We start from the raw sequence: 7392 nt of genomic DNA, 5'->3' as shown, positions 1-7392 counted from the left end.
CACACGCCGTCCCCACTCTCAGCCTGCTTTCTCCCTTTGTCTGCGGGCACACAGAGGCTTGGCCCCTGCTCCCTTCTCTGACGCTGCCCTGCCCCCTTCGGGCCTTGGTCCCTGGCCACTGCTTTTCCACATTGAACTTGAATCTCTGCAGACTTGGAGAGGCCAGTGTCCGCGGTGAGGGCGACGGCTGGCGGGCAGCTTTGGTGGGGCTCTCTAGCCCTGGCCATGCCCAAATCCCCCGCCAGCCGGAGCGGGGGTGAGGGGGGATGCTGGCACTCTGCACAGTTTTCACTGGCCTCCTCTGGGCATATCCCTTCCCTGCCAGGCCTTCCTGCCCCAGGCCTTGCCTCCCTCGCCTGCACCCCTCCCCCTGCTCCACGCTCCTCCACGACAGCAAAACGGAACCAGCTTCGGGCTGCTTCCTGAGAGCTGGCCCATGGTCCCCCCCTTTGCCTTTTCTCCCCCGCCCTCCTCTTCATGCAGGGCTCCCTTCCCACCTGTCCTCACTGGCTGAGTCATCCTCAGCCTTCAGAACCAAGCTCAGGTGTCTCCTCTGAGAAGGCCTGGGTCCCCATCCGCTCTGCTCCTTTAGCGCCTGGAGTCGGCTCCGTCCAGCAGTTACACGCCACAGGTGAAGTGTGGACTCTCGCACGAGGGGTCTCTCGGGTCAGACTGTCTGGACTCAGGTCCCAGCCCTGCCTGGACTCAAGTCCCAGCCCTGCCGTTTACCAGCCGTGTGATGTTGGGCAAGTCATTTAACCTCTTTGGTTGGATTAACCAAAGAGCCCGTTTGGGCCTCAGTGTACTTGCCTATAAAATGGGCGTGACAGGGTTGCTGGCAAGATGACGTGAGACCACACCTGTGGCCAGTAAAGCCCCTGGCATGCGTGAGCACCCGGTAGATGGGACTATGATGGGGCTGTTACCATCGCTCAGCAAGACGTTTATTGAATACATCCTCCGTGTGTCGGTGTCTAGGCTCGGCTGGGGACACACAAAGAACAAGGCGGATACTGTCTCGCTGCTTAAGGAACCGTGTACCCACGAGCCCAGACACCTCGCAGCCCCTGGAACACAGGTTGTAGGTGAGATGGGAGAGGTACCACAGAACCACACGTGGAGAGGGGAGTGGCCCGAGATGAGTCCTGTGTCCGCTCTGTTGGGAGAGACCCCTGTCTTCCGTGGAAGGTTGGGTTGAGGTGTGGAACTCCTGTGGGTTCTTGGCCTCTGCTCCTGGCTCTTGCATGCTCAGGAGTGGACAGGGGACGGGACCCAAAGCCAGAACGTTGACTCTTCCTTGCTTCATCACATTTTTCTTCTCTCCAGTCTCATCCTCTCCGGCACAAAAGCATACATCTCATCTTCAGAAGCAAGAACTGGAGCTCTCCTTTGAGGCCACACACCTCTCTACCCCATTTCTTGGTTTCCTTTTCTAGATGACTTCCTCCACAGATTGGCCTGTCCCACCACTCTTCGTCCCCTCCCTACTAGCCTGATTGAGGTCTCCAGGATTTCCTTGTTGCCTGAATCCCTGGAAATTTTCATTCTCGTTTTCCTAAAGCTTGGACTGTGACTTCACCGGCTGATCACTTCCTCGTTTCATTAGTTTTCTGGGCGACCGCAGCAAATCACCATGGATCGCCTGGCTTTGGATAACATAAATTTATTATTTTACAGATCTGTAGGTTAGGGGTCAAAGAGGGGTCTCATTAGGCTAAACTACAGGCTGGGCTATGTCTCTGTCTGGAAGCTCTGGAGGGAGCTTTCCATTTCCTTGCCCTTTTCAGGTTCTAGAAGGTTCTAGAGCCTGCTCACCTGCCTTGGTTTGTGGAACACTGAACTTCTCTGGCCATTCCTCTGTTGTCATATCTCCCTCTGGCCTTAGCCAGGAAAGGGTCTCTGCTTCTAAGGCCCGCTTACAGAAAATCATCATCTCCTCACCTCGAGGTCCGTAAGCCTGTCACATCTGCACCATCTCTTGCCAGGTTCAGTAACATATCTACAGGGTCCAGGGATTAGCAAGAAAGTATCTCTCAGGGGCCATTAGTCTCCCTACTACACTGATTTAGAAGGTTTTCTTCACGCAGCTTCTAGAACTCCACTCTTTATTTTGCTCTTAGTGAACTTGGTTTCAGCCTTCTTTCTCCAACCCCTCTCTTGCTCTCCAGGAACCTCATTCAGGCCCTTTGCTGTGCACACGTCCTCAGCTTCTTGTCTCCAGAGACCGCCGCCCTCCTGAGTTCCAGATTCAAAGACTATGAAAAGGCCTGCTCGGTGTTTCCTCTTTCTTGGCTGATACACTCCTCAAATCCTCAGAACCAAACTGTGGATTTTATCCAAATAGCTTCTCCCTCCTTATCTTCCTCATCTTAGGAGAAGGCACCCCCATCCAGCTTGGGCCAAGCGCCTAGGAGTCGTCCTTGGGACAGGACACTTACTTACCCTCCACTTTCTGGTCGGCAGCCAGGCTTATTGACTCATTCTTCAAAAGACACCTTGGGTCCACGCGTTTGTCATCACGGATCTCATCGGCACGTGGGTCCAAACCACTTCATCTCGCCTGGGTCATTGCAACAGCCTTCAACTAAGAGCCTGCGTCCACCTGTGTCTCCCCCTGCCCCCTGCCCACCATCACCCCTAATTGTGCACGCAGCTGCTGGAGCAAAACTTGTAAAATGGAATCAGAGCCCTCGCCCGAATCCTCTGGGCAGGCAGCTTCCTGTCCCTTTGAATCAAATGCAGTGTTATTGGCTTGTCCTCCTAGGCTCTACGCTATCTGCCCGCTGATATCAGTCCAATCTCTTCTTACACCTGTGACCCCCTCACTTCTTGTTCCCCAACCCTGCTGGCCCCTTGCTGCTCCCCACATACCACCGACCATGTTCTTGATGCCAGGTCTTCACACGGCTGTTTCTGGGCTTGGAAGCTTCTTCCAGACACCTATGGGGTGACCCCCTCATTACAGCATCAGTTTCGGCTCAAAGGTCACCTCCTCTGAGAAGCCACTTCTCATGTTTCCTTTGTGTCATATAGACATATATATAAATTTATTTATTTATTTATTATCTCTCTTTATTTATTATTTTAATAATAAATTAAAAATAATTTATTATTATTTATTATCTTCCTCACTGGACTATAATCTCCATGAGGGCAGGGATTCTATTCTTTTGTTCAATTCCGCAGCTATGGAACCTAAAATGGTACCTGGCCTGCCTCGTAGGCACCTGATCAATATGTATTTGTTATCTGAATGAATGAATGAATGCATGAATGAATGAATGGAAAGGGAGACTTCCCCCGGGGAGGAGGAAGTAGCACGGGAACAGGGCTGGTGGGTGGGCTCTGGGTCAGGAAGGACACCCAGGAGGCAGAGACCCAACGCCAGGCCTCTGAGGGAGACCGTGTCCATGGCAACCGAGGCGAGAGGCCAGCGGCTGCTCCTGGGGGGAGGCCAGAGGACACAGGCAGCTGATGGAGCCTGTGGTGACCCCAGGGGAAGCAGAAAGTCAGTGCCCAGGCTGGCATCTAGCTCAGACACCGAGACTCCTTCCCCGTTTCCACCTCATCGCTCTGGCCGTGGCGGCCCCGGCAGATGGGCTGGAGGCAGGAAGCCGGCTCTCGGCAGGCGCAGGCTCCCCTCCTGCAGGGCAGCCCCCCAGCCTTCAGCGCTCCAGTGGACGGCGGTGCCCAGCCCGCGGACTCCTGGATCGGAGAGCTCACAGGACCCCCAGCAAGCGGAGAGCAGTCATCGTGTCGCCTAGAGGGGAGATGAGAATAACAACAGCCGAGGGGCCAGGCTGCCTCTCGCAGTGGGCCGGGGGCATTAGCTTCGCCCGTCTAGTCCATTTACCCTCGTTTACAAGGAGGGCCAGCCTCTCTGGTGGTGGGCCTGGCACGGGGCTGGCCCCGGAGCTCAGTAGCCCCTCCCCTTCTCTTCTTCCTTTGTGTCCCACCCGTGAGTCCCTACGCAGGGACCGGGCACAGGCCGCACCTGCACCTTCTCCTCAGGCTGCCCACCAGAGTCTCCTCTGTTCCCCGCGCAGCGTGTGCCGCCGCGCACCTTGTCCCTCTGTGAGTTCTTCATTCTGGACTGTTTTGGAGTCCACGTTTATCCTGCTATTTTGCCAAGCAATACACATCATGAGTTCTTTTGACAAGCGTCCGTGGAGGCCCCGCTCAGTGCCAGGGAGCAGCGACAAAGAGTCACAAGTCCAGTTCTGACTGAGGAGGGCTTCCTCTATGCCAGGCTCTGTTCTCAGGGCTGTGCGTGTCTAGACCCTTCCGGTTCCCGCAACTACCCTCTGCGGTAGGAGATGTCCTTCCCGCTTCTGAGATGAGGACACTGAGATGTACCAGCTTGGTGAGTGGCAGAGCTGGGACAGAGACCAACCCATCGGACTCCAAAACTCTTAGTCACTGGTCTACACCAAGACGTGAGGTCTGAGAGAGGAAGGGGCACGGGGCTGTCGAGGTGCAGGCGAGGGCGTGACACTTTTGGTTGGGTTCCTGTGCAAGTGGACAATGAAGGCGGTAAGTGACTTCACCAGGTAGAAGAGAAAGGACATTCCAGAAAGGAACAAAGGTCCAGACAAAAGCAGAGACCTTCAAGTACTGAGTGCGTTCGAACACACATCGGTTTCTAAGCTCCTTGAGTCTTATTTACCTTCATATTTATCTACTCCTCAATAAATAGTTGTGAATTTTAAAAAAACAGATTTTGTCTGGCTTGGCTCCCAGCTTTGGGGCAAGAAAAGAAGAAATGTACATTTGTTGAGGACTGACAAAGCACCATGCCCCTTCGCGTGTGTGGGTCAGCAGCTTTCAGCACAAGTCTGCATGGTGAGCTTCGTCTCCACTTTCCAGATGAGGAGACCGAGGTGCAAACAGGAAGTGCGGCCTTTTGCCTTCCACTCACTTCCTGGGCACATATCCTCCCTTCTTTACCACCATAAGGCCTCTGGAGCTGTTTCCACTTCTTGCGGTGACACCTGGGAAGCCAGGGAAGGGGTGTCCCGTGACATCACTTTCTGTTTCCCCTTTGCACTTCCTCTGTCCTCCTCCCCTTGTCCCTCATGACTGACCGAGGCCCTGTGCGACCAGGACCCAAGAGTCCCCACCCTTTCAGAGTCACGTGGCTGAGAGGACTTTCAAGGGGATAAGCATTTTTTTTTGTTTGTTTCAAAACCAAAAGCTTCCCTTCTTCCTCCTTTTTCTATCAATATTGAAAAGTTGGAGGATTTAGAAAAACCACGTGACCACTGTGTGACTATGGGCAAGCCTCACAGACAATGAGCCTCAGTTTCTAAAAAATGTCAAAGGGGAATCAGAATCATGTTTCCTAAGTGCACAAAGAGTTTGGATGTACAGGTCTGCCCGTTGCAGCATTGTTTATGCTCTTGAGAAATTAGAAACGAACTGTGTATCCATCAACAGGGACTCAGTTAAATACATTTGCTACATCCATACGAGGTTCATTAAAAAGTATGATGCCGATCTATAGTCATTGAATTAGAAACCTCTTGGCTTACCACAGGATGGTAAAAGTAGTATTTTTTTTTTAATGTCAGATGGGTAATGTGCCGAGGCTGTAACAAGCTTTGAGGGAAGCACGTGTCACACAGCGGTGTGGACGCCCAATCATCACGCTTATGAACTACAAAAGGATCAGGATTACAGTGGATGTAAAAGGTATTTTCTGCTTGTCTCTCCTGTCGACTCTCCACCCTCTCCATCTTGTTCTGTGCCCCAGGGGCTTAGGCCTCCAGGAACTACCATGGATGGGCTTCTATGCCTTCTAACTGCAGCTGAGTTGGCCGATGGGAGGCACCCGCAGTTGGAGGGTAGGGGAGAGCGAGATCAGGGCTGCAACTCTGCTGGTTGACTGGGGCTGGCTCTGTCTCCACTGAAGACTGCAGGTCCTGAAAAGTGACCCTCTCCACACAGCTGTGGTTTGTAGCAACTGCTCCCTCTACCCTTGGCCTTCAGCCCTATGAGTCACGACGGCTCTCCCTTGTTGCTAGCCCTGGTGTACTGTACCATTCCTTGCCGATTTTCCTAACCTCTACCCAGGCCAATGAAAACAGCCCCTATTGAACTCTCTGCAATTACTCATTTGAATGTGCCATCTAGTTCTACCAAGAGCCCAACTAACACCATAATACGGTCCCAGGCAGGTAAAATGATATCCATCCCATAATCCAATAAGGGAGGTCTGGAAGGATGACCATGAAAACATTATTGTCTCAGTGTGATGGGATTTGGGTGGGATTTTTTTCCCCTGCTTTATGCCTCTGTGAAATTTTTAAACTTTTCTACAACAAGCAGGGATTGTCTTTGATTCCAGAAAAACAAACAAATAAAACAGTTGTTGTAAGGGTCAGATGAGAGCAGGACATGAAAAGTGCTTTGTACATTGGGAGCTACTGTTCAAACTTAAGGTCCTAAGGAGTGAGCCAGCTGGTGCAAGGATTTGTAGGGTATTTGCATTAAGGCCTGATTTCCTCACAGAGAGGCTGATTTCCTTTTAAAAAGGACTCAGATGTAAACGGACCGGCCCAGCATCCTTGGCTTTTTCTTTCTGGAGCATGTCAGCAAACAGTCAAGTTCCGAGCATGTCTTCTTGGCTCCCTCCTGCCCCCTGCCTCAGTGACCTGCGGCCTTCTCCAGCCCCCACCTCATTCAAGGGCAGAGACAGCCCGATGAAAGCCAGGGTAATGAACTCACAGTAAAACTGCCCCTCTGGTCTCCCAGGTCAGCATGTCTCTGCCAAAATGAAAGAGAGGACTTCCAAAGGAATGCCTTCTTTTTTCACAAAACTTGGTCATGAATTAATCATTGTTTATCGGGGCTGTGTGATACTTGGTCCCAGTAATGGTGCTGAGACATAAATCATAGTTCTTTGGGAGTGGGGTTGAGGAAAGGGCCCAGGAAAGCTGTGAAGAGCTGTTCTTCTAACCCAGGGCAAAAATATCCTTGTTTTCAAGCGGCTGGTAGTGCATTCTGGGCTATTTATAATCGGCTGCCGAGCTAAGGCGTTTCTGCAGCTGGGCCTGGGAGATAATTAGCACAGTTTTCTTCTCAAGCCAGGTCTGCAAAACAGACCCCTCTCCTCTGGTAGCCCACCCCAGCCCATCTGCGCCCCGCCTCCCGACTCTGACCTCCCTCGCTTGGTTTCAGCTTTCTAGAAAGCAACGGGTGCATTTAAAGACAGAAAGGCCAAACCACGGCGGCTCAGAGATGAAGGCACGGCTTGTGACCCGCTGGCAGATAGATTTGCCCAGAGCAGGACTGTGGAATGTCCGTGGAACTTGGCACAAAGGGCCTTTGAGAGCTGTGGGGAAGGGGTACATGCCACAGGCTCCATTTCCTTCTCCCAGAAGTTGCTCCAGA

General features: G+C 52.5%; 1 non-coding gene across 1 annotated transcript; it reads right to left on the bottom strand.

Annotated features, from left to right (window-relative positions):
* Nucleotides 1-5564: 5564 nt before the first annotated feature.
* On the bottom strand, nt 5565-5668 carry LOC123928886. The gene has a single exon (XR_006815844.1). It is a non-coding gene; the product is annotated as a small nucleolar RNA U13 (small nucleolar RNA).
* Between the last annotated feature and the right edge of the window lie 1724 nt (nt 5669-7392).

This window comes from Meles meles, chromosome 1, assembly GCF_922984935.1.
Source record: "Meles meles chromosome 1, mMelMel3.1 paternal haplotype, whole genome shotgun sequence".
NCBI classification, from domain to species: Eukaryota; Metazoa; Chordata; class Mammalia; order Carnivora; family Mustelidae; genus Meles; species Meles meles.
This window is presented reverse-complemented; position numbering and strand designations above follow the sequence as displayed.